General features: G+C 43.1%; 45 non-coding genes across 45 annotated transcripts; all 45 read right to left on the bottom strand.

Annotated features, from left to right (window-relative positions):
- Window positions 1-64: 64 nt before the first annotated feature.
- TRNAG-UCC (transfer RNA glycine (anticodon UCC)) lies at window positions 65-136 on the bottom strand. Its single transcript has one exon. It is a non-coding gene; the product is annotated as a tRNA-Gly (tRNA).
- Window positions 137-928: 792 nt separating this feature from the next.
- TRNAG-UCC (transfer RNA glycine (anticodon UCC)) lies at window positions 929-1,000 on the bottom strand. The gene has a single exon. It is a non-coding gene; the product is annotated as a tRNA-Gly (tRNA).
- A 504-nt stretch (window positions 1,001-1,504) lies between these two features.
- TRNAG-UCC (transfer RNA glycine (anticodon UCC)) lies at window positions 1,505-1,576 on the bottom strand. The gene has a single exon. It is a non-coding gene; the product is annotated as a tRNA-Gly (tRNA).
- A 216-nt stretch (window positions 1,577-1,792) lies between these two features.
- On the bottom strand, window positions 1,793-1,864 carry TRNAG-UCC (transfer RNA glycine (anticodon UCC)). The gene has a single exon. It is a non-coding gene; the product is annotated as a tRNA-Gly (tRNA).
- Window positions 1,865-2,080: 216 nt separating this feature from the next.
- Window positions 2,081-2,152, bottom strand: TRNAG-UCC (transfer RNA glycine (anticodon UCC)). The gene has a single exon. It is a non-coding gene; the product is annotated as a tRNA-Gly (tRNA).
- Window positions 2,153-2,224: 72 nt separating this feature from the next.
- On the bottom strand, window positions 2,225-2,296 carry TRNAG-UCC (transfer RNA glycine (anticodon UCC)). Its single transcript has one exon. It is a non-coding gene; the product is annotated as a tRNA-Gly (tRNA).
- Window positions 2,297-2,368: 72 nt separating this feature from the next.
- On the bottom strand, window positions 2,369-2,440 carry TRNAG-UCC (transfer RNA glycine (anticodon UCC)). The gene has a single exon. It is a non-coding gene; the product is annotated as a tRNA-Gly (tRNA).
- A 72-nt stretch (window positions 2,441-2,512) lies between these two features.
- TRNAG-UCC (transfer RNA glycine (anticodon UCC)) lies at window positions 2,513-2,584 on the bottom strand. The gene has a single exon. It is a non-coding gene; the product is annotated as a tRNA-Gly (tRNA).
- A 72-nt stretch (window positions 2,585-2,656) lies between these two features.
- Window positions 2,657-2,728, bottom strand: TRNAG-UCC (transfer RNA glycine (anticodon UCC)). Its single transcript has one exon. It is a non-coding gene; the product is annotated as a tRNA-Gly (tRNA).
- A 1,790-nt stretch (window positions 2,729-4,518) lies between these two features.
- TRNAG-UCC (transfer RNA glycine (anticodon UCC)) lies at window positions 4,519-4,590 on the bottom strand. The gene has a single exon. It is a non-coding gene; the product is annotated as a tRNA-Gly (tRNA).
- A 1,937-nt stretch (window positions 4,591-6,527) lies between these two features.
- Window positions 6,528-6,599, bottom strand: TRNAG-UCC (transfer RNA glycine (anticodon UCC)). The gene has a single exon. It is a non-coding gene; the product is annotated as a tRNA-Gly (tRNA).
- A 1,655-nt stretch (window positions 6,600-8,254) lies between these two features.
- Window positions 8,255-8,326, bottom strand: TRNAG-UCC (transfer RNA glycine (anticodon UCC)). The gene has a single exon. It is a non-coding gene; the product is annotated as a tRNA-Gly (tRNA).
- Window positions 8,327-8,398: 72 nt separating this feature from the next.
- On the bottom strand, window positions 8,399-8,470 carry TRNAG-UCC (transfer RNA glycine (anticodon UCC)). The gene has a single exon. It is a non-coding gene; the product is annotated as a tRNA-Gly (tRNA).
- Window positions 8,471-8,686: 216 nt separating this feature from the next.
- TRNAG-UCC (transfer RNA glycine (anticodon UCC)) lies at window positions 8,687-8,758 on the bottom strand. The gene has a single exon. It is a non-coding gene; the product is annotated as a tRNA-Gly (tRNA).
- Window positions 8,759-8,830: 72 nt separating this feature from the next.
- TRNAG-UCC (transfer RNA glycine (anticodon UCC)) lies at window positions 8,831-8,902 on the bottom strand. The gene has a single exon. It is a non-coding gene; the product is annotated as a tRNA-Gly (tRNA).
- Window positions 8,903-8,974: 72 nt separating this feature from the next.
- TRNAG-UCC (transfer RNA glycine (anticodon UCC)) lies at window positions 8,975-9,046 on the bottom strand. Its single transcript has one exon. It is a non-coding gene; the product is annotated as a tRNA-Gly (tRNA).
- A 72-nt stretch (window positions 9,047-9,118) lies between these two features.
- On the bottom strand, window positions 9,119-9,190 carry TRNAG-UCC (transfer RNA glycine (anticodon UCC)). Its single transcript has one exon. It is a non-coding gene; the product is annotated as a tRNA-Gly (tRNA).
- A 216-nt stretch (window positions 9,191-9,406) lies between these two features.
- TRNAG-ACC (transfer RNA glycine (anticodon ACC)) lies at window positions 9,407-9,478 on the bottom strand. The gene has a single exon. It is a non-coding gene; the product is annotated as a tRNA-Gly (tRNA).
- Window positions 9,479-9,550: 72 nt separating this feature from the next.
- Window positions 9,551-9,622, bottom strand: TRNAG-UCC (transfer RNA glycine (anticodon UCC)). Its single transcript has one exon. It is a non-coding gene; the product is annotated as a tRNA-Gly (tRNA).
- A 216-nt stretch (window positions 9,623-9,838) lies between these two features.
- On the bottom strand, window positions 9,839-9,910 carry TRNAG-UCC (transfer RNA glycine (anticodon UCC)). The gene has a single exon. It is a non-coding gene; the product is annotated as a tRNA-Gly (tRNA).
- A 72-nt stretch (window positions 9,911-9,982) lies between these two features.
- Window positions 9,983-10,054, bottom strand: TRNAG-UCC (transfer RNA glycine (anticodon UCC)). Its single transcript has one exon. It is a non-coding gene; the product is annotated as a tRNA-Gly (tRNA).
- A 72-nt stretch (window positions 10,055-10,126) lies between these two features.
- TRNAG-UCC (transfer RNA glycine (anticodon UCC)) lies at window positions 10,127-10,198 on the bottom strand. Its single transcript has one exon. It is a non-coding gene; the product is annotated as a tRNA-Gly (tRNA).
- Window positions 10,199-10,408: 210 nt separating this feature from the next.
- On the bottom strand, window positions 10,409-10,480 carry TRNAG-UCC (transfer RNA glycine (anticodon UCC)). Its single transcript has one exon. It is a non-coding gene; the product is annotated as a tRNA-Gly (tRNA).
- Window positions 10,481-10,552: 72 nt separating this feature from the next.
- On the bottom strand, window positions 10,553-10,624 carry TRNAG-UCC (transfer RNA glycine (anticodon UCC)). Its single transcript has one exon. It is a non-coding gene; the product is annotated as a tRNA-Gly (tRNA).
- A 214-nt stretch (window positions 10,625-10,838) lies between these two features.
- On the bottom strand, window positions 10,839-10,910 carry TRNAG-UCC (transfer RNA glycine (anticodon UCC)). The gene has a single exon. It is a non-coding gene; the product is annotated as a tRNA-Gly (tRNA).
- A 72-nt stretch (window positions 10,911-10,982) lies between these two features.
- TRNAG-UCC (transfer RNA glycine (anticodon UCC)) lies at window positions 10,983-11,054 on the bottom strand. The gene has a single exon. It is a non-coding gene; the product is annotated as a tRNA-Gly (tRNA).
- A 210-nt stretch (window positions 11,055-11,264) lies between these two features.
- On the bottom strand, window positions 11,265-11,336 carry TRNAG-UCC (transfer RNA glycine (anticodon UCC)). Its single transcript has one exon. It is a non-coding gene; the product is annotated as a tRNA-Gly (tRNA).
- Window positions 11,337-11,408: 72 nt separating this feature from the next.
- On the bottom strand, window positions 11,409-11,480 carry TRNAG-UCC (transfer RNA glycine (anticodon UCC)). The gene has a single exon. It is a non-coding gene; the product is annotated as a tRNA-Gly (tRNA).
- Window positions 11,481-12,271: 791 nt separating this feature from the next.
- Window positions 12,272-12,343, bottom strand: TRNAG-UCC (transfer RNA glycine (anticodon UCC)). The gene has a single exon. It is a non-coding gene; the product is annotated as a tRNA-Gly (tRNA).
- A 1,217-nt stretch (window positions 12,344-13,560) lies between these two features.
- On the bottom strand, window positions 13,561-13,632 carry TRNAG-UCC (transfer RNA glycine (anticodon UCC)). The gene has a single exon. It is a non-coding gene; the product is annotated as a tRNA-Gly (tRNA).
- Window positions 13,633-19,621: 5,989 nt separating this feature from the next.
- Window positions 19,622-19,693, bottom strand: TRNAG-UCC (transfer RNA glycine (anticodon UCC)). The gene has a single exon. It is a non-coding gene; the product is annotated as a tRNA-Gly (tRNA).
- A 216-nt stretch (window positions 19,694-19,909) lies between these two features.
- TRNAG-UCC (transfer RNA glycine (anticodon UCC)) lies at window positions 19,910-19,981 on the bottom strand. Its single transcript has one exon. It is a non-coding gene; the product is annotated as a tRNA-Gly (tRNA).
- Window positions 19,982-20,053: 72 nt separating this feature from the next.
- On the bottom strand, window positions 20,054-20,125 carry TRNAG-UCC (transfer RNA glycine (anticodon UCC)). Its single transcript has one exon. It is a non-coding gene; the product is annotated as a tRNA-Gly (tRNA).
- Window positions 20,126-20,341: 216 nt separating this feature from the next.
- Window positions 20,342-20,413, bottom strand: TRNAG-UCC (transfer RNA glycine (anticodon UCC)). Its single transcript has one exon. It is a non-coding gene; the product is annotated as a tRNA-Gly (tRNA).
- A 72-nt stretch (window positions 20,414-20,485) lies between these two features.
- TRNAG-UCC (transfer RNA glycine (anticodon UCC)) lies at window positions 20,486-20,557 on the bottom strand. The gene has a single exon. It is a non-coding gene; the product is annotated as a tRNA-Gly (tRNA).
- A 72-nt stretch (window positions 20,558-20,629) lies between these two features.
- Window positions 20,630-20,701, bottom strand: TRNAG-UCC (transfer RNA glycine (anticodon UCC)). Its single transcript has one exon. It is a non-coding gene; the product is annotated as a tRNA-Gly (tRNA).
- Window positions 20,702-20,773: 72 nt separating this feature from the next.
- On the bottom strand, window positions 20,774-20,845 carry TRNAG-UCC (transfer RNA glycine (anticodon UCC)). Its single transcript has one exon. It is a non-coding gene; the product is annotated as a tRNA-Gly (tRNA).
- Window positions 20,846-20,917: 72 nt separating this feature from the next.
- TRNAG-UCC (transfer RNA glycine (anticodon UCC)) lies at window positions 20,918-20,989 on the bottom strand. The gene has a single exon. It is a non-coding gene; the product is annotated as a tRNA-Gly (tRNA).
- A 72-nt stretch (window positions 20,990-21,061) lies between these two features.
- Window positions 21,062-21,133, bottom strand: TRNAG-UCC (transfer RNA glycine (anticodon UCC)). Its single transcript has one exon. It is a non-coding gene; the product is annotated as a tRNA-Gly (tRNA).
- A 72-nt stretch (window positions 21,134-21,205) lies between these two features.
- Window positions 21,206-21,277, bottom strand: TRNAG-UCC (transfer RNA glycine (anticodon UCC)). Its single transcript has one exon. It is a non-coding gene; the product is annotated as a tRNA-Gly (tRNA).
- A 72-nt stretch (window positions 21,278-21,349) lies between these two features.
- TRNAG-UCC (transfer RNA glycine (anticodon UCC)) lies at window positions 21,350-21,421 on the bottom strand. Its single transcript has one exon. It is a non-coding gene; the product is annotated as a tRNA-Gly (tRNA).
- A 72-nt stretch (window positions 21,422-21,493) lies between these two features.
- On the bottom strand, window positions 21,494-21,565 carry TRNAG-UCC (transfer RNA glycine (anticodon UCC)). Its single transcript has one exon. It is a non-coding gene; the product is annotated as a tRNA-Gly (tRNA).
- A 72-nt stretch (window positions 21,566-21,637) lies between these two features.
- TRNAG-UCC (transfer RNA glycine (anticodon UCC)) lies at window positions 21,638-21,709 on the bottom strand. Its single transcript has one exon. It is a non-coding gene; the product is annotated as a tRNA-Gly (tRNA).
- Window positions 21,710-21,781: 72 nt separating this feature from the next.
- Window positions 21,782-21,853, bottom strand: TRNAG-UCC (transfer RNA glycine (anticodon UCC)). Its single transcript has one exon. It is a non-coding gene; the product is annotated as a tRNA-Gly (tRNA).
- A 72-nt stretch (window positions 21,854-21,925) lies between these two features.
- TRNAG-UCC (transfer RNA glycine (anticodon UCC)) lies at window positions 21,926-21,997 on the bottom strand. Its single transcript has one exon. It is a non-coding gene; the product is annotated as a tRNA-Gly (tRNA).
- Window positions 21,998-22,003: the final 6 nt, after the last annotated feature.

The raw sequence follows: 22,003 nt of genomic DNA, 5'->3' as shown, positions 1-22,003 counted from the left end.
GTATAGTGACAAATATTGTGATTCATAGCGATACACTGGAATAACATATAAAGATAAAGTCTCGTGCGATGGCCGGGAATCGAACCCGGGTCAACTGCTTGGAAGACAGCTATGCTTACCACTATACCACCATCGCAATATGATGCATAGTGACAAATATTGTGATTCATAGCGATACACTGGAATAACATATAAAGATACAGTCTCGTGCGATGGCCGAGAATCGAACCCGGGTCAACTGCTTGGAAGGGAGCTATGCTCACCACTATACCACCATCGCGTTATGATGTATAGTGACAAATATTATAATTCATAGCGATACACTGGAATAACATATAAAGATACAGTCTCGTGCGATGGCCGGGAATCGAACCCGGGTCAACTGCTTGGAAGGGAGCTATGCTCACCACTATACCACCATTGCGTTATGATGTATAGTGACAAATATTATAATTCATAGCGATACACTGGAATAACATATAAAGATACAGTCTCGTGCGATGGCCGGGAATCGAAACCTGGTCAACTGCTTGGAAGGCAGCTATGCTCACCACTATACCACCATCGCGATATGTTGTATAGTGACAAATATTATAATTGATAGCGATACACTGGAATAACATATAAAGATACAGTCTCGTGCGATGGCCGGGAATCGAACCAAGGTCAACTGCTTGGAAGGCAGCTATGCTTACCACTATACCACCATCGCGATATGATGTATAGTGACAAATATTATAATTCATATCGAAACACTGGAATAACATATAAAGATAAAGTCTCGTGCGATGGCCGGGAATCGAACCCGGGTCAACTGCTTGGAAGGTAGCTATGCTTACCACTATACCACCATCGCAATATGGTGTATAGTGACAAATATTGTGATTCATAGCGATACACTGGAATAACATATAAAGATAAAGTCTCGTGCGATGGCCGGGAATCGAACCCGGGTCAACTGCTTGGAAGACAGCTATGCTCACCACTATACCACCATCGCGATATGATGTACAGTGACAAATATTATAATTCATAGCGATACACTGGAATAACATATAAAGATAAAGTCTCGTGCGATGGCCGGGAATCGAACCCGGGTCAACTGCTTGGAATGCAGCTATGCTCACCACTATACAACCATCGCGACATGTTGTACAGTTAAAAATATTATAATTCATAGCGATACACTGGAATAACATCTAAATATAAAGTCTTGTGCGATGGCCGGGAATCGAAACCGGGTCAACTGCTTGGAAGGCAGCTATGCTCACCACTATACCACCATCGCGATATGATGTACAGTGACAAATATTATAATTCATAGCGATACACTGGAATAACATATAAAGATAAAGTCTCGTGCGATGGCCGGGAATCGAACCCGGGTCAACTTCTTGGAAGGCAGCTATGCTCACCACTATACCACCATCGCGATGTGATGTATAGTGACAAATATTATAATTCAAAGCGATACACTGGAATAACATATAAAGATAAAGTCTCGTGCGATGGCCGGGAATCGAACCCGGGTCAACTGCTTGGAAGGCAGCTATGCTCACCACTATACCACCATCGCGATATGATGTATAGTGACAAATATTATAATTCATAGCGATACACTGGAATAACATATAAAGATAAAGTCTCGTGCGATGGCCGGGAATCGAAACCGGGTCAACTGCTTGGAAGGCAGCTATGCTCACCACCTTACCACCATCGCGATATGATGTTAAGTGACAAATATTATAATTCATAGCGATACACTGGAATAATATATAAAGATACAGTCTCGTGCGATGGCCGGGAATCGAACCCGGGTCAACTGCTTGGAAGGCAGCTATGCTCACCACTATACCACCATCGCGATATGATGTACAGTGACAAATATTATAATTCATAGCGATACACTGGAATAACATATAAAGATAAAGCCTCGTGCGATGGCCGGGAATCGAACCCGGGTCAACTGCTTGGAAGGCAGCTATGCTCAGCACTATACCACCATCGCGATATGATGTATAGTGACAAATATTATAATTCATAGCGATACACTGGAATAACATATAAAGATAAAGTCTCGTGCGATGGCCGGGAATCGAACCCGGGTCAACTGCTTGGAAGACAGCTATGCTCACCACTATACCACCATCGCGATATGATGTACAGTGACAAATATTATAATTCATAGCGATACACTGGAATAACATATAAAGATAAAGTCTCGTGCGATGGCCGGGAATCGAACCCGGGGCAACTGCTTGGAAGGCAGCTATGCTCACCACTATACCACCATCGCGATATGATGTATAGTGACAAATATTATAATTTATAGCGATACACTGGAATAACATATAAAGATACAGTCTCGTGCGATGGCCGGGAATCGAACCCGGGTCAACTGCTTGGAAGGCAGCTATGCTCACCACTATACCACCATCGCGATATGATATATAGTGACAAATATTATAATTCATAGCGATACACTGGAATAACATATAAAGATAAAGTCTCGTGCGATGGCCGGGAATTGAACCCGGGTCAACTGCTTGGAAGGCAGCTACGCTCACCACTATACCACCATCGCGATATGTTATATGGTATTATATATTATAATTCATAGCGATACACTGGAATAACATATAAAGATACAGTCCCGTGCGATGGCCGGGAATCGAACCCGGGTCAACTGCTTGGAAGGCAGCTATGCTCACCACTATACCACCAACGCGATATGTTGTATAGTGACGAATATTATAATTCATAGCGATACACTGGAATAACATATAAAGATAAAGTCTCGTGCGATGGCCGGGTTCGATCCCGGGTCAAATGCTTGGAAGGCACCTATGCTCACCACTATACCACCATCGCGATATGATGTATAGTGACAAATATTATAATTTATAGCGATACACTGGAATAACATATAAAGAAACAGTCTCGTTCGATGGCCGGGAATAGAAAACAGGTCAACTGCTTGGAAGGCAGCTATGCTCACCACTATACCACCAACGCGATATGTTGTATAGTGACCAATATTATAATTCATAGCGATACACTGGAATAACATATAAAGATAAAGTCTCGTACGATGGCCGGGTTCGAACCCGGGTCAAATGCTTGGAAGGCAGCTATGCTCACCACTATACCACCATCGCGTTATGATAAATAGTGACAAATATTATAATTCATAGCGATACACTGGAATAACATATAAAGATACAGTCTCGTTCGATGGCCGGGAATAGAAACCGGGTCAACTGCTTGGAAGGCAGCTATGCTCACCACTATACCACCATCGCGATATGATGAATGGTGACAAATATAATGATTCATAGCGATACACTGGAATAACATATAAAGATACAGTCCCTTGCGATGGCGGGTAATCGAACCCGGGTCAACTGCTTGGAAGGTAGCTATGCTTACCACTATACCACCATCGCAATATGATGTATAGTGACAAATATTGTGATTCATAGCGATACACTGGAATAACATATAAAGATACAGTCCCGTGCGATGGCCGGGAATCGAACCCGGTCAACTGCTTGTAAGGCAGCTATGCTCACCACCTTACCACCATCGCGATATGATGTGTAAGACAAATATTATAATTCATAGCGATACACTGGAATAACATATAAAGATACAGTCTCGTGCGATGGCCGAGAATCGAACCCGGGTCAACTGCTTGGAAGGGAGCTATGCTCACCACTATACCACCATTGCGTTATGATGTATAGTGACAAATATTATAATTCATAGCGATACACTGGAATAACATATAAAGATACAGTCTCGTGCGATGGCCGGGAATCGAAACCTGGTCAACTGCTTGGAAGGCAGCTATGCTCACCACTATACCACCATCGCGATATGTTGTATAGTGACAAATATTATAATTGATAGCGATACACTGGAATAACATATAAAGATACAGTCTCGTGCGATGGCCGGGAATCGAACCAAGGTCAACTGCTTGGAAGGCAGCTATGCTTACCACTATACCACCATCGCGATATGATGTATAGTGACAAATATTATAATTCATAGCGAAACACTGGAATAACATATAAAGATAAAGTCTCGTGCGATGGCCGGGAATCGAACCCGGGTCAACTGCTTGGAAGGTAGCTATGCTTACCACTATACCACCATCGCAATATGGTGTATAGTGACAAATATTATAATTCATAGCGATACACTGGAATAACATATAAAGATAAAGTCTCGTGCAATGGCCGGGAATCGAACCCGGGTCAACTGCTTGGAAGGTAGCTATGCTTACCACTATACCACCATCGCGATATGTAATATTGTGACAAATATCATAATTCATAACGATACACTGGAATAACATGTAAAGTCTCGGGCGATGTTTGGGAATCAAACCCGGGTCAACTGCTTGGAAGGCAGCTACGCTCACATCTATACCACCATCGCAATATGATATATAGTGACAAATATTATAATTCATAGCGATACACTGGAATAACATATAAAGATAAAGTCTCGTGCGATGGCCGGGAATCGAACCCGGGTCAACTGCTTGGAAGGCAGCTATGCTCACCACTATACCACCATCGCAATATGATGTAAAGTGACAAATATTATGATTCATAGCGATACACTGGAATAAAATATAAAGATACAGTCCCGTGCGATGGCAGGGAATCGAACCCGGGTCAACTGCTTGGAAGGCAGCTATGCTCACCACTATACCACCATCGCGATATGATTTTTAATGAAAAATATTATGATTCATAGCGATACACTAGAATAACATATAAAGATAAAGTATCGTGTGATGGCAGGGAAGCGAACCCGGGTCGACTGCTTGGAATCCAGCTATGCTTACCACTATACCACCATCGCAATATGATGTATAGTGACAAATTTTATGATTCATAGCGATTTACTGGAATAACACATTAAGATAAAGTCTCGTGCGATGGCAGGGAAACGAACCCGGTACAACTGCTTGGAAGGCAGCTATGCTCAACACTATACCACCATTGCGATATGATGTTTAGTGACAAAAATTATAATTTATAGCGATACCCTAGAATAACATATAAAGATAAAGTCTCGTGCGATGGCCGGGAATCGAACCCGGGTCAACTGCTTGGAAGGCAGCTATGCTCACCACTTTACCACCTTCGCGATATGATGCATAGTGACAAATATTATGATTCAAAGCGATACACTGGAATAACATATAAAGATACAGTCCCGTGCGATGGCCGGGAATCGAACCCGGGTCAACTGCTTGGAAGGCTGCTATGATCACCACTATACCACCATCGCAATATTATTTATAGTAACAAATATTATGATTCATAGCGATACACTGGAATAACATATAAAGATACAGTCCCGTGAGATGGCCGGGAATCGAACCCGGGTCAACTGCTTGGAAGGCAGCTATGCTCACCACTATACAAACATCGCAATAGGATGCATAGTGACAAATATTATGATTCATAGCGATACACTAGAATAACATATAAAGATAAAGTCTCGTGCGATGGCCGGGAATTGAACCCGGGTCAACTGCTAGGAAGTCAGCTATGCTTACCACTATACCACCATCGCAATATAATTAATAGTGACAAATATTATGTTTCATAGCGATACACTGGAATAACATATTAAGATACATTCCCGGGCGATGGCCGGGAATCGAACCCGATCAATTGCTTGGAAGGCAGCTATGCTCACCACTATACCAATATTGCGATATGATATATAGTGACTAATATTATAATTCATAGCGATACACTGGAATAATATATGAAGATACTGTCTCGTGCGATGGCCGGGAATCGAAACCTGGTCAACTGCTTGGAAGGCAGCTATGCTCACCACTATACCACCATCGCGATATGTTGTATAGTGACAAATATTATAATTGATAGCGATACACTGGAATAACATATAAAGATACAGTCTCGTGCGATGGCCGGGAATCGAACCAAGGTCAACTGCTTGGAAGGCAGCTATGCTTACCACTATACCACCATCGCGATATGATGTATAGTGACAAATATTATAATTCATAGCGAAACACTGGAATAACATATAAAGATAAAGTCTCGTGCGATGGCCGGGAATCGAACCCGGGTCAACTGCTTGGAAGGTAGCTATGCTTACCACTATACCACCATCGCAATATGGTGTATAGTGACAAATATTATAATTCATAGCGATACACTGGAATAACATATAAAGATAAAGTCTCGTGCAATGGCCGGGAATCGAACCCGGGTCAACTGCTTGGAAGGTAGCTATGCTTACCACTATACCACCATCGCGATATGTAATATTGTGACAAATATCATAATTCATAACGATACACTGGAATAACATGTAAAGTCTCGGGCGATGTTTGGGAATCAAACCCGGGTCAACTGCTTGGAAGGCAGCTACGCTCACATCTATACCACCATCGCAATATGATATATAGTGACAAATATTATAATTCATAGCGATACACTGGAATAACATATAAAGATAAAGTCTCGTGCGATGGCCGGGAATCGAACCCGGGTCAACTGCTTGGAAGGCAGCTATGCTCACCACTATACCACCATCGCAATATGATGTAAAGTGACAAATATTATGATTCATAGCGATACACTGGAATAAAATATAAAGATACAGTCCCGTGCGATGGCAGGGAATCGAACCCGGGTCAACTGCTTGGAAGGCAGCTATGCTCACCACTATACCACCATCGCGATATGATTTTTAATGAAAAATATTATGATTCATAGCGATACACTAGAATAACATATAAAGATAAAGTATCGTGTGATGGCAGGGAAGCGAACCCGGGTCGACTGCTTGGAATCCAGCTATGCTTACCACTATACCACCATCGCAATATGATGTATAGTGACAAATTTTATGATTCATAGCGATTTACTGGAATAACACATTAAGATAAAGTCTCGTGCGATGGCAGGGAAACGAACCCGGTACAACTGCTTGGAAGGCAGCTATGCTCAACACTATACCACCATTGCGATATGATGTTTAGTGACAAAAATTATAATTTATAGCGATACCCTAGAATAACATATAAAGATAAAGTCTCGTGCGATGGCCGGGAATCGAACCCGGGTCAACTGCTTGGAAGGCAGCTATGCTCACCACTTTACCACCTTCGCGATATGATGCATAGTGACAAATATTATGATTCAAAGCGATACACTGGAATAACATATAAAGATACAGTCCCGTGCGATGGCCGGGAATCGAACCCGGGTCAACTGCTTGGAAGGCTGCTATGATCACCACTATACCACCATCGCAATATTATTTATAGTAACAAATATTATGATTCATAGCGATACACTGGAATAACATATAAAGATACAGTCCCGTGAGATGGCCGGGAATCGAACCCGGGTCAACTGCTTGGAAGGCAGCTATGCTCACCACTATACAAACATCGCAATAGGATGCATAGTGACAAATATTATGATTCATAGCGATACACTAGAATAACATATAAAGATAAAGTCTCGTGCGATGGCCGGGAATTGAACCCGGGTCAACTGCTAGGAAGTCAGCTATGCTTACCACTATACCACCATCGCAATATAATTAATAGTGACAAATATTATGTTTCATAGCGATACACTGGAATAACATATTAAGATACATTCCCGGGCGATGGCCGGGAATCGAACCCGATCAATTGCTTGGAAGGCAGCTATGCTCACCACTATACCAATATTGCGATATGATATATAGTGACTAATATTATAATTCATAGCGATACACTGGAATAATATATGAAGATACTGTCTCGTGCGATGGCCGGGAATCGAATCCGGGTCGTCTGCTTGGAAGGCAGCTATGCTTACCACTATACCACAATCGCAATATGATGTTTAGTGACAAATATTATGATTCATAGCGATACACTAGAATAACATATAAAGATAAAGTCTCCTGCGATAGCCGGGAATCGATCTCGGGTCAACTGCTTGGAAGGAAGCTATGCTCACCACTATACCACCATCGCGATATGATAGATAGTGACAAATTTTATGATACATAGCGATACACTGGAATAACATATAAAGACACAGTCCCGTGCGATGGCCGGGAATCGAACCCGGGTCAACTTCTTGGAAGGCAGCTATGCTTACCACTATACCACCATCGCGTTATGATATATAGTGACAAATATTATAATTCATAGCGATACACTGGAATAATATATGAAGATACAGTCTCGTGCGATGGCCGGGAATCGAACCCGGGTCAACTGCTTGGAAGGCAGCTATGCTCACCACTATACCACCATCGCGATATGATGTATAGTGACCAATATTATAATTCATAGCGATACACTGGAATAACATATAAAGATACAGTCTCGTGCGATGGCCGGGAATCGAACCCGGGTCAGCTGCTTGGAAGGCAGCTATGCTCACCACTATACCACCATCGCGTTATGATGTATAGTGACAAATATTATAATTCATAGCGATACACTGGAATAACATATAAAGATACAGTCTCGTGCGATGGCCGGGAATCGAAACCGGGTCAACTGCTTGGAAGGCAGCTATGCTCACCACTATACCACCATCGCGATATGATGTAAAGTGACAAATATTATAATTCATAGCGATACACTGGAATAACATATAAAGATACAGTCTCGTGCGATGGCCGGGAATCGAACCCGGGTCAACTGCTTGGAAGGCAGCTATGCTCACCACTATACCACCATCGCGATATGATGTAAAGTGACAAATATTATAATTCATAGCGATACACTGGAATAACATATAAAGATACAGTCTCGTGCGATGGCCGGGAATCGAACCCGGGTCAACTGCTTGGAAGGCAGCTATGCTCACCACTATACCACCATCGCGATTTGATGTACAGTGACAAATATTATAATTCATAGCGATACACTGGAATAACATATAAAGATACAGTCTCGTGCGATGGCCGGGAATCGAACCCGGGTCAACTGCTTGGAAGGCAGCTATGCTCACCACTATACCACCATCGCGATATGATATATAGTGACAAATATTATATTTCATAGCGATACACTGGAATAACATATAAAGATAAAGTCTCGTGCGATGGCCGGGAATCGAACCCGGGTCAACTGCTTGGAAGGCAGCTATGCTCACCACTGTACCACCATCGCGATATGATGTTAAGTGACAAATATTATAATTCATAGCGATACACTGGAATAACATATAAAGATACAGTCTCGTGCGATGGCGGGGAATCGAACCCGGGTCAACTGCTTGGAAGGCAGCTATGCTCACCACTATACCACCAACGCGATATGTTGTATAGTGACCAATATTATAATTCATAGCGATACACTGGAATAACATATAAAGATACAGTCCCGTGCGATGGCCGGGAATCGAACCCGGGTCAAATGCTTGGTAGGCAGCTATGCTCACCACTATACCACCATCGCGATATGATATATAGTGACAAATATTATAATTCATAGCGATACACTGGAATAACATATAAAGATACAGTCTCGTGCGATGGCCGGGAATCGAACCCGGGTCAACTGCTTGGAAGGCAGCTATGCTCACCACTATACCACCATCGCGATATGATGTATAGTGACAAATATTATAATTCATAGCGAAACACTGGAATAACATATAAAGATAAAGTCTCGTGCGATGGCCGGGAATCGAACCCGGGTCAACTGCTTGGAAGGTAGCTATGCTTACCACTATACCACCATCGCAATATGGTGTATAATGACAAATATTGTGATTCATAGCGATACACTGGAATAACATATATAGATACAGTCCCGTGCGATGGCCGGGAATCGAACCCGGGTCAACTGCTTGGAAGGCAGCTATGCTCACCACTATACCACCATCGCGATATGATGTATAGTGACAAATATTATAATTCATAGCGATACACTGGAATAACATATAAAGATAAAGTCTCGTGCGATGGCCGGGAATCGAACCCGGGTCCACTGCTTGGAAGGCAGCTATGCTCACCACTATACCACCATCGCGATACGATGTGTAGTGACAAATATTGTGATTCATAGCGATACACTGGAATAACATATATAGATACAGTCCCGTGCGATGGCCGGGAGTCGAACCCGGGTCAACTGCTTGGAAGGCAGCTATGCTCACCACTATACCACCATCGCGATATGATGTATAGTGACAAATATTATAATTCATAGCGAAACACTGGAATAACATATAAAGTCTCGTGCGATGGCCGGGAATCGAACCCGTGTCAACTGCTTGGAAGGTAGCTATGCTTACCACTATACCACCATCGCAATATGTTGTTTAGTGACAAATATTGTGATTCATAGCGATACACTGGAATAACATATAAAGATACAGTCTCGTGCGATGGCCGGGAATCGAACCCGGGTCAACTGCTTGGAAGGCAGCTATGCTCACCACTATACCACCATCGCGATATGATGTATAGTGACAAATATTATAATTCATAGCGATACACTGGAATAACATATAAAGGTAAAGTCTCGTGCGATGGCCGGGAATCGAACCCGGATCAACTGCTTGGAAGGCAGCTATGCTCACCACTATACCACCATCGCGATATGATGCATGGTGACAAATATAATTATTCATAGCGATACACTGGAATAACATATAAAGATACAGTCCCGTGCGATGGCCGGGAATCAAACCCGGTCAACCCTTGGAAGGCAGCTATGCTTACCACTATACCACCATCGCAATATGATGTATAGTGACCAATATTATAATTCATAGCGATACACTGGAATAACATATAAAGATAAAGTCTCGTGCGATGGCCGGGAATCGAACCCGGGTCCACTGCTTGGAAGGCAGCTATGCTCACCACTATACCACCATCGCGATACGATGTGTAGTGACAAATATTGTGATTCATAGCGATACACTGGAATAACATATATAGATACAGTCCCGTGCGATGGCCGGGAGTCGAACCCGGGTCAACTGCTTGGAAGGCAGCTATGCTCACCACTATACCACCATCGCGATATGATGTATAGTGACAAATATTATAATTCATAGCGAAACACTGGAATAACATATAAAGTCTCGTGCGATGGCCGGGAATCGAACCCGTGTCAACTGCTTGGAAGGTAGCTATGCTTACCACTATACCACCATCGCAATATGTTGTTTAGTGACAAATATTGTGATTCATAGCGATACACTGGAATAACATATAAAGATACAGTCTCGTGCGATGGCCGGGAATCGAACCCGGGTCAACTGCTTGGAAGGCAGCTATGCTCACCACTATACCACCATCGCGATATGATGTATAGTGACAAATATTATAATTCATAGCGATACACTGGAATAACATATAAAGGTAAAGTCTCGTGCGATGGCCGGGAATCGAACCCGGGTCAACTGCTTGGAAGGCAGCTATGCTCACCACTATACCACCATCGCGATATGATGCATGGTGACAAATATAATTATTCATAGCGATACACTGGAATAACATATAAAGATACAGTCCCGTGCGATGGCCGGGAATCGAACCCGGTCAACTGCTTGGAAGGCAGCTATGCTCACCACTATACCACCATCGCGATATGATGTATAGTGACAAATATTATAATTCATAGCGATACACTGGAATAACATATAAAGATAAAAATCTCGTGCGATGGCCAGGAATCGAACCTGGGTCCACTGCTTGGAAGGCAGCTATGCTCACCACTATACAACCATCGCGATATGATGTATAGTGACAAATATTATAATTCATAGCGATACACTGGAATGACATATAAAGATAAAGTCTCGTGCGAGGGCCGGGAATCGAACCCGGGTCCACTGCTTGGAAGGCAGCTATGCTCACCGCTATACCACCATCGCGATACGATGTGTAGTGACAAATATTATAATTCATAGCGATACACTGGAATAACATATAAAGATACAGTCTCGTGCGATGGCTGGGAATCGAAACCGGGTCAACTGCTTGGAAGGCAGCTATGCTCACCACTATACCACCATCGCAATATGATTTATAGTGACAAATATTGTGATTCATAGCGATACACTGGAATAACATATAAAGAAACAGTCCCGTGCGATGGCCGGGAATCGAACCCGATCAATTGCTTGGAAGGCAGCTATGCTCACCACTATACCACCATCGCGATATGATGTATAGTGACAAATATTATAATTCATAGCGATACACTGGAATAACATATAAAGATAAAGTCTCATGCGATGGCCGGGAATCGAACCCGGGTCAACTGCTTGGAAGGCAGCTATGCTCACCACTATACCACCATCGCGATATGATGTTAAGTGACAAATATTATAACTCATAGCGATACACAGGAATAACATATAAAGATACAGTCTCGTACGATGGCCGGGAATCGAACCCGGTCAACTGCTTGGAAGGCAGCTATGCTTACCACTATACCACCATTGCAATATGATGTACAATGACCAATATTATAATTCATAACGATACACTGGAATAACATATAAAGATACAGTCTCGTGCGATGGCCTGGAATCGAACCCGGGTCAACTGCTTGGAAGGCACCTATGCTCACCACTATACCCCCCTCGCGATTGATGTATAGTGACAAATATTATAATTCATAGCGATACACTGGAATAACATATAAAGATACAGTCCCGTGCGATGGCCGGGAATCGAACCCTTGTCAACTGCTTGGAAGGCACTTTGCTCACCACTATACCACCATCGCGATTGATGTATAGTGACAAATATTATAATTAATAGCGATACACTGGAATAACATATAAAGATACAGTCTCGTGCGATGGCCGGGAATCGAACCCTTATCAACTGCTTGGAAGGCAGCTTTGCTCACCACTATACCACCATCGCGATATGATGTGTAGTGACAAATATTATAACTCATAGCGATACACAGGAATAACATATAAAGATACAGTCTCGTGCGATGGCCGGGAATCGAACCCGGTCAACTGCTTGGAAGGCAGCTATGCTCACCACTATACCACCATCGCGATATGATGTATAGTTACAAATATTATAATTCATAGCGATACACTGGAATAACATATAAAGATACAGTCTCGTGCGATGGCCTGGAATCGAACCCGGGTCAACTGCTTGGAAGGCAGCTATGCTCACCACTATACCCCCATCGCGATTGATGTATAGTGACAAATATTATAATTCATAGCGATACACTGGAATAACATATAAAGATACAGTCTGGTGCGATGGCCGGGAATCGAACCCTTGTCAACTGCTTGGAAGGCAGCTTTGCTCACCACTATACCACCATCGCGATTGATGTATAGTGATAAATATTATAATTCATAGCGATACACTGGAATAACATATAAAGATACAGTCTCGTGCGATGGCCGGGAATCGAACCCTTGTCAACTGCTTGGAAGGCAGCTATGCTCACCACTATACCACCATCGCGATATGATGTATAGTTACAAATATTATAATTCATAGCGATACACTGGAATAACATATAAAGATAAAGTCTCGTGCGATGGCCGGGAATCGAACCCGGGTCAACTACTTGGAAGGCAGCTATGCTCACCACTATACCACCATCGCGATATGATGTATAGTGACAAATATTATAATTCATAGCGATACACTGGAATAACATATAAAGATACAGTCCCGTGCGATGGCTGGGAATCGAACCCGGGTCAACTGCTTGGAAGGCAGCTATGCTCACCACTATACCACCATCGCGATGTGATATATAGTGACAAATATTATAATTCATAGCGATACACTGGAATAACATATAAAGATAAAGTCTCGTGCGTTGGCCGGGAATCGAACCCTTGTCAACTGCTTGGAAGGCAGCTTTTTTTTTTTTTTTTTTTAAACGAGATTGAGCGCCGGGGATGGTATTCGAACCCACGCGGGCAATGCCCAATGGATTAGCAGTCCATCTTTTTTTTTTATTAAAATTTTTATTTTGTTACATGCATTATTGCACAGTGTTAATATTTAAAACAAATTTAAGAATTTAAACCTACGTACATCCAGCAATGTTATATATATGTGAAGCAGTGTTATTAAAAGCATTACACAATTGAAGTTAGAAACAACATGAAAAATAAATAAGCAAAATATCATTGATAAAAAATCCTCAGTTATAGAAAATAATAACTACTGCAAATACAACAAAATACACATTTCAATAAAGTACTTTAAATATTAATGACCATAAGGATATCTCGAAGATTATTGACCCCTCATATGTTACGAAAAATATCTATTGCGGCCGTACAACCTGGCTTATGAGTAGCCATTGCACGCGGTACCGAGCCTCAGTTTTTATGAGAGCACGAAAACGGGAAAAAAGCGTACGCTTATTGGTTATCTGCCCCAAATTGTACAAACAACGATTACTCCAAATGGCTTCTTTGGCAATAGCAGTTAATATGGACGCGACCTCCCAATGCTCTTTAGAGTCCGCAGTTTTAGGCTTGAGTCCAAAGACGATATAACGCGTCCACATGTCCTTTTCACCAAAAAGCGTGTACAGCGACAACACTGAAGAAAATAACCAATCGAGCCATTCGTGCGTATCTTGACATTCCAAAAATAAATGCGAAACTGTCTCCTTTTCAATGCCACAAAGCGGGCACTGATCATCGTCTGTTATGCCGGCGCGAAATAGCCGCTGCTTGACCATGAACCCCATATGATACACTCGGAGATTCATACTTGACAAACGGGGACCCAACGTAGAATTGACAAGTGATGGAACCCGGAACTTCTGTAAAGGGCCCCCGAAGTAAGCCCGCCAACGTTCTTCACCATTCGATTCCGGAATCGGGTTTACGGCATTGAAAGTTTTGGAAATTGACGTAGATGTAATTTTGTCCAATTCCACAGAGATCCCTGTGTCCGCGACTAGCGCGAACGTTGGCCGTGTCTCAAGCTCGTAGACCTCTTTACTATGTATCACTCGATGTACCGCGGGAGGGAGAGAATCTTTGATCCTTTGAAAAATTTGCAACAACCGACGGCGACCGATTCCGGAATCTGCGGTCAATTCCAAAAAGGCTTCATATGGAAGAAACCCCAGGATGACCTCGTAGCAAATATCTTTCAGGTAGACCACGCCACAAGAAGCAAGAAGACGCCGCTCAGCCAAAGAAATGTTCATGATTAAAAGATTTGAGTTATAAAATAGGGGCTCCATAATAGGGTTGGTCAAAGGAACCAAGGTCCATCGCGTGAGAGCCAAGAACTCTTTCCAAGCCAATAACATTGATCCATGGCGTTTCGGCATAGCGCAAAGCAGACGACGTTCAATTCTAATCCGTAGCATTGAGAGACCCTGACGAAGTCCGCCGCCATATTCGTCAAAGAACCGAGACGCAACGCATGCGACATGCGAAGGCTTGGACCCGGTAGCGAGCTGCAAACATTCCTTCAGACGAAGTACCTTCTGTTTGATCCGAAGATTGATTAATCCAAACCCGCCTTGACTCTTATGGCGAGTTAAGGTTTCGTACGATATAGAATGTGGGCGATCCTTCCAAATAAAATCCAACATGAGCCGCTTAAAATCAGAGAACCAGCGGTCCGGTAAATCAAAAACCTCCAGCATATGCCACAATATCGACGCTCCTAACACGTTAATGATAATGACTTTCCCAAAAATGGTCAGACTACGACCCTTCCAAACGTGTAGGACATTTTTAAATTTTTCATACCGGCCCTCCCAGTTCATCGTGGCAACGACGTCATGGTCATAGCCCAAGGTTACGCCCAATACCTTTATTGAACGGGTGCTAATAACAAGCCCAGCCACAGTCTGGTCCGCGTGAAATCGCAAGGAGCCGAGCCAACAACCAGAACTTTTTGCAAGATTGATGGCAGCTCCCGAAGACTGGCAATAAAGTTCAATATCCTCCAAAAGGTAAGTAACATCCCTAGGCCCAGTGACGAGAATGGAAGTGTCATCAATATGTTGAAACACCACAGGGGACGGTGTTAAGTCCGTGAGCATTATCCGACATATACGTTTGTCCGTTTCGAGTAAGGCGCAAAAAGGTTCAGATGATAGAACGTACAGCAAAGGACTGAGCGGACACCCTTGACGAACCGAGCGGCTAATGACAAAAGAATCGGTAACATATCCATGAAGCTTAATAGCTGTCTTGGCGCCAACTAAAAACATCTGAATCCAAGCGCGGAAGCGTGCGCCGAAACCAAAGGCTTCTAAGATTGCAAATAGATACGGCCATTCCACCCGATCGAACGCTTTTAACAAATCGAGTTGAAGAAAAATCCCTGGCCTATTTTCCATTTTTAAAAACTCCATGACATCAGACAGAAAACGGGGAGTATCGGAAATGGTACGCCCACGAATGCCACCAGTTTGACACGATGACGTAATTAAAGGTAAAAGCGGCGAAACACGGCGAGTAAAAACCTTAGCAAGGAGTTTCCTATCGCCATTCAATAGGGTAATTGGCCTCCAATTTTTCAGAAGAGTCAAATCCCCCGATTTAGGCAACAAAACCACCATCCCTTCTCGCATGCTATTCGGCAAAAGGCCACGGGCTTCGCATTCGGCAACCAAGCGCATAAAGTCATCTTTAATTAGAGGGATAAAGAAACGCAGGAACTCATTGGTAAAGCCATCTCTACCGGGGGCCTTCCCTCCGGTCAAATTAGTTAACTCCGTGTAAATGTCGCTCCAGGTCACGACGGCTTCGCGGAATCGCGGTCACCTTCAGTAAGCCTCCCTGATATTAAATTCTTCAAATTGTCAGTAGCGGCTTGAGACGTAACGCCTCGTGTATACAACTCCGAATAAAAACGGAACACTTCCTCCCTTATTAACGCAGGATCTTTGATAATCGCCCCCGAAGGGAGAGTCAGAGAAGTCATTTGACGTTGACGCTGACGAAATTTCTCCAGCCGCAAAAAATACTGAGTGGGGCGTTCCCCCAAATCTCTCCACTCCAACCTCGAACGAACTAATGCACCCTGCAAATCGTTATCTTCCATATCTCGTAATTTACTCGTTACCGCAGCTATTTCGTCTAAAATCGTATCTGTTTTTAATGGCGAATCTTGTAGGTCTCGAAGCCTATTTTGTAAGTCCGCCCATACAGCCCGCTTCATCAACGCTTTGTGACGCCCGTAAAAAATGCAGTACTCCCGTATTTTAACTTTTAAAGCATCATACCACTCAAAGATATCGGTTAAATAACAAGGCCAAGAATAACTATTTTTAACTGTCCGCTCGATGGCCGTGCAAAAAAGTGCGTCTTCTAAAAAAGTAGAATTAAAACTCCAAGTTCCGGACCCCCTAAGAATACCACTAGGTTCAAAAATCAGAGAAACACCCTTATGGTCAGAGAAACTACAAAAAACATGCATACACTTTGAAATATTATATACGTCTGAATGTAAAGCAAAAAAATAATCAATTCGAGAACTCACAAAGTTACCAAAAACCACCCCCGATCGCGTATAATCGAATGTTTTTTTATGTTGCAACCGCCAAATGTCTACCAACGAGAGATAAGAGACCCAGCGATGAAGATTCGTCATTCCACTCACCGTAATCTTGGCAGGCGACCGCCGATCAAAAACTCGAGAAACAATATCATTAAAATCACCGCCCAATAGCGGACGATTTAACACACGAACAATGGGAATTAAATTTTGCATAAAAATAGATCTATTGACCGCATCGGTTGGGGCATAAACAGAACCTAAATCAACTTTCTCGCCTTCAATTTCAGCGGAAATAAAAATATACCGGCCCTCGTTAGAACTTATCAAATTACATTCTTTAAAATCAAGTAACCGCGAAATACAAATTGCCACACCGCAAAACTTGGTGTCCAAGTTCAAGTCCACGTAGACCGCACCCGAAAAAAAAGTCCGAAAAGTACTTACATGAGACGCCTCCCAATGAGTCTCTTGCAACAACAACACATCATAATGCTTCGCCCACAAAACCAACTTTCGCATCTTCTCTACATCGCGCAAACCGCCTACATTAATCGTCAGAATTTTCACCGGCATTTGGATTCTAATTAATTTGGGTCCATTGACCCGAAGGCAACTTCTGAAATATCTTGTGCGGAGGACCTGTAGACGGATTAGTAGCTGAATCGGTGTCACCAGATGAGATCCGGTGCTTGGAACCCCTTTGAGCTTCACCAGTCGGTTTGACGCGGCCCACTTGGTCGGCGCCCATTCCCTGAGACATCGGCGTTGCGTTAGGAGTGGCAATATGAACGTCTTCATGTCCGGCACCCAATAAACCAGGACCATCGACGGCATCCTTACGACCCTCAGCGAATTGATCAATCGATCCCCCCGCGACAATGACAGGGGGTTGTCCACGCTCCTGTCCCTTCATCTCCACTGCAGGGCGTTCCCAAGTAGGGCAATTACGCACAGCATGACCTTGTGTTTTACATTTACGGCAAATAAATTGAGGGCAATCCTTATATAAATGATCGGATGCTAGACACATATTACAGACTTTAACTTGCGATTCATGAGTGACACGGTAAGAATTTTCTCTATTTAAGACATCCGGAACTCGAAGACTGTAAGGTAACGCTGATTTACCTTCCGGGAGCGTCAAACGGACTGATCGGATACCACAATAGAACCCGGCTTTTTCCCGCCACGAAATCGTACCTCTGACTTCGCAGCCCATCATCGTCAACTTCGCCAGCAACGCCTCATCAGTAACATAATCCGGAAGGCCGAAAAAATTTGCCGTAACAGTTTTTTTGGTGACGCTCGAAATCGCATAAGTAATGCTGTCTACCTCCAACCCAGTGTCAATCGCATCATTAATCAAAGTTTCAGACGAAAATACCAAAATGTAGACGCCCGTGGACGGAACAACAGATTTCACCGCATCCAAACCATATTGAATTTTCACCGCCTCCGCAACATCGTCAAACTTCGGTAATTTTCCTTCAAAATCCACAAAAACCGACCGTTTAATAATATCCATCCTGGATCAGAAGACCCAGGAGGGGAATCACCCGCAAGAAACCGAAACTAGATAAAAAGGTTTTAACAGAGAAGAAAAAAAACTTGAACTAAAATAACACCTTAAAGGCGGCAAACAGGCTTAGCGAAAACGGAGCGAAAAAAGACGAACCGTTCACAACCAAACCTAGCAGCGACCCCATTGGAAGGCAGCTTTGCTCACCACTATACCACCATCGCGATTGATGTATAGTGACAAATATTATAATTCATAGCGATACACTGGAATAACATATAAAGATACAGTCCCGTGCGATGGCTGGTAATCGAACCCGGGTCAACTGCTTGGAAGGTAGCTATGCTTACCACTATACCACCATCGCAATATGATGTATAGTGACAAATATTGTGATTCATAGCGATACACTGGAATAACATATAAAGAAACAATCCCGTGCGATGGCCGGGAATCGAACCCGGTCAATTGCTTGGAAGGCAGCTATGCTCACCACTATACCACCATCGCGATATGATGTATAGTGACAAATATTATAATTCATAGCGATACACTGGAATAACATATAAAGATAAAGTTTCGTGCGATGGCCGGGAATCGAACCCGGGTTCACTGCTTGGAAGGCAGCTATGCTCACCACTATACCACCATCGCGATATGATGTATAGTGACAAATATTATGTTTCATAGCGATACACTGGAATAACATGTTAAGATACAGTCTCGTGCGATGGCCAGGAATCGAACCCGGGTCAACTGCTTGGAAGGCAGCTATGCTCACCACTATACCAATATCGCGTTATGATATATAGTGACAAATATTATAATTCATAGCGATACACAGGAATAATATATGAAGATACAGTCTCGTGCGATGGCCGGGAATCGAACCCGGGTCAACTGCTTGGAAGGCAGCTATGCTCACCACTATACCACCATCGCGATATGAAGTATAGTGACCAATATTATAATTCATAGCGATACACTGGAATAACATATAAAGATACAGTCTCGTGCGATGGCCGGGAATCGAACCCGGGTCAGCTGCTTGGAAGGCAGCTATGCTCACCACTATACCACCATCGCGTTATGATGTATAGTGACAAATATTATAATTCATAGCGATACACTGGAATAACATATAAAGATACAGTCTCGTGCGATGGCCGGGAATCGAAACCGGGTCAACTGCTTGGAAGGCGGCTATGCTCACCACTAAACCTCCATCGCGATATGATGTAAAGTGACAAATATTATAATTCATAGCGATACACTGGAATAACATATAAAGAAACAGTCTCGTGCGATGGCCGGGAATCGAACCCGGGTCAACTGCTTGGAAGGCAGCTATGCTCACCACTATACCACCATCGCGATATGATATATAGTGACAAATATTATAATTCATAGCGATACACTGGAATAACATATAAAGATAAAGTCTCGTGCGATGGCCGGGAATCGAACCCGGGTCAACTGCTTGGAAGGCAGCTATGCTCACCACTATACCACCATCGCGATATGATGTATAGTGACAAATATTATAATTCATAGCGATACACTGGAATAACATATAAAGATACAGTCCCGTGCGATGGCCGGGAATCGAACCCGGGTCAACTGCTTGGAAGGCAGCTATGCTCACCACTATACCACCAACGCGATATGTTATATAGTGACCAATATTATAATTCCTAGCGATACACTGGAATAACATATAAAGATACCGTCCCGTGCGATGGCCGGGAATCGAACCCGGGTCAACTGCTTGGAAGGCAGCTATGCTCACCACTATACCACCATCGCGATATGATATATAGTGACAAATATTATAATTCATAGCGATACACTGGAATAACATATAAAGATACAGTCTCGTGCGATGGCCGGGAATCGAACCCGGGTCAACTGCTTGGAAGGCAGCTATGCTCACCACTATACCACCATCGCGATATGATACATAGTGACAAATATTATGATTCATAGCGATACACTAGAATAACATATAAAGATAAAGTCTCGTGCGATGGCCGGGAATCGAACCCGGGTCAACTGCTTGGAAGGCAGCTATGCTCACCACTATACCACCAACGCGATATGTTGTATAGTGACCAATATTATAATTCATAGCGATACACTGGAATAACATATAAAGATACAGTCCCGTGCGATGGCCGGGAATCGAACCCGGGTCAACTGCTTGGAAGGCAGCTATGCTCACCACTATACCACCATCGCGATATGATACATAGTGACAAATATTATGATTCATAGCGATACACTAGAATAACATATAAAGATAAAGTCTCGTGCGATGGCCGGGAATCGAACCCGGGTCAACTGCTTGGAAGGCAGTTATACTCACCACTATACCACCATCGCGATATGATATATAGTGACAAATATTATAATTCATAGCGATACACTGGAATAACATATAAAGATACAGTCTCGTGCGATGGCCGGGAATCGAACCCGGGTCAACTGCTTGGAAGGCAGCTATGCTCACCACTATACCACCAACGCGATATGTTGTATAGTGACCAATATTATAATTCATAGCGATACACTGGAATAACATATAAAGATACAGTCCCGTGCGATGGCCGGGAATCGAACCCGGGTCAACTGCTTGGAAGGCAGCTATGCTCACCACTATACCACCATCGCGATATGATACATAGTGACAAATATTATGATTCATAGCGATACACTAGAATAACATATAAAGATAAAGTCTCGTGCGATGGCCGGGAATCGAACCCGGGTCAACTGCTTGGAAGGCAGTTATACTCACCACTATACCACCATCGCGATATGATATATAGTGACAAATATTATAATTCATAGCGATACACTGGAATAACATATAAAGATACAGTCTCGTGCGATGGCCGGGAATCGAACCCGGGTCAACTGCTTGGAAGGCAGCTACGCTCACCACTATACCACCATCGCGATATG

The sequence above is a fragment of the Leiobunum rupestre genome, chromosome 1, assembly GCF_980474605.1.
Source record: "Leiobunum rupestre chromosome 1, qqLeiRupe1.1.hap1, whole genome shotgun sequence".
In the NCBI taxonomy this organism is placed as follows: domain Eukaryota; kingdom Metazoa; phylum Arthropoda; class Arachnida; order Opiliones; family Sclerosomatidae; genus Leiobunum; species Leiobunum rupestre.
Note: the sequence above shows the minus strand (reverse complement) of the source record. Positions and strands in the feature narration are given on the sequence as shown.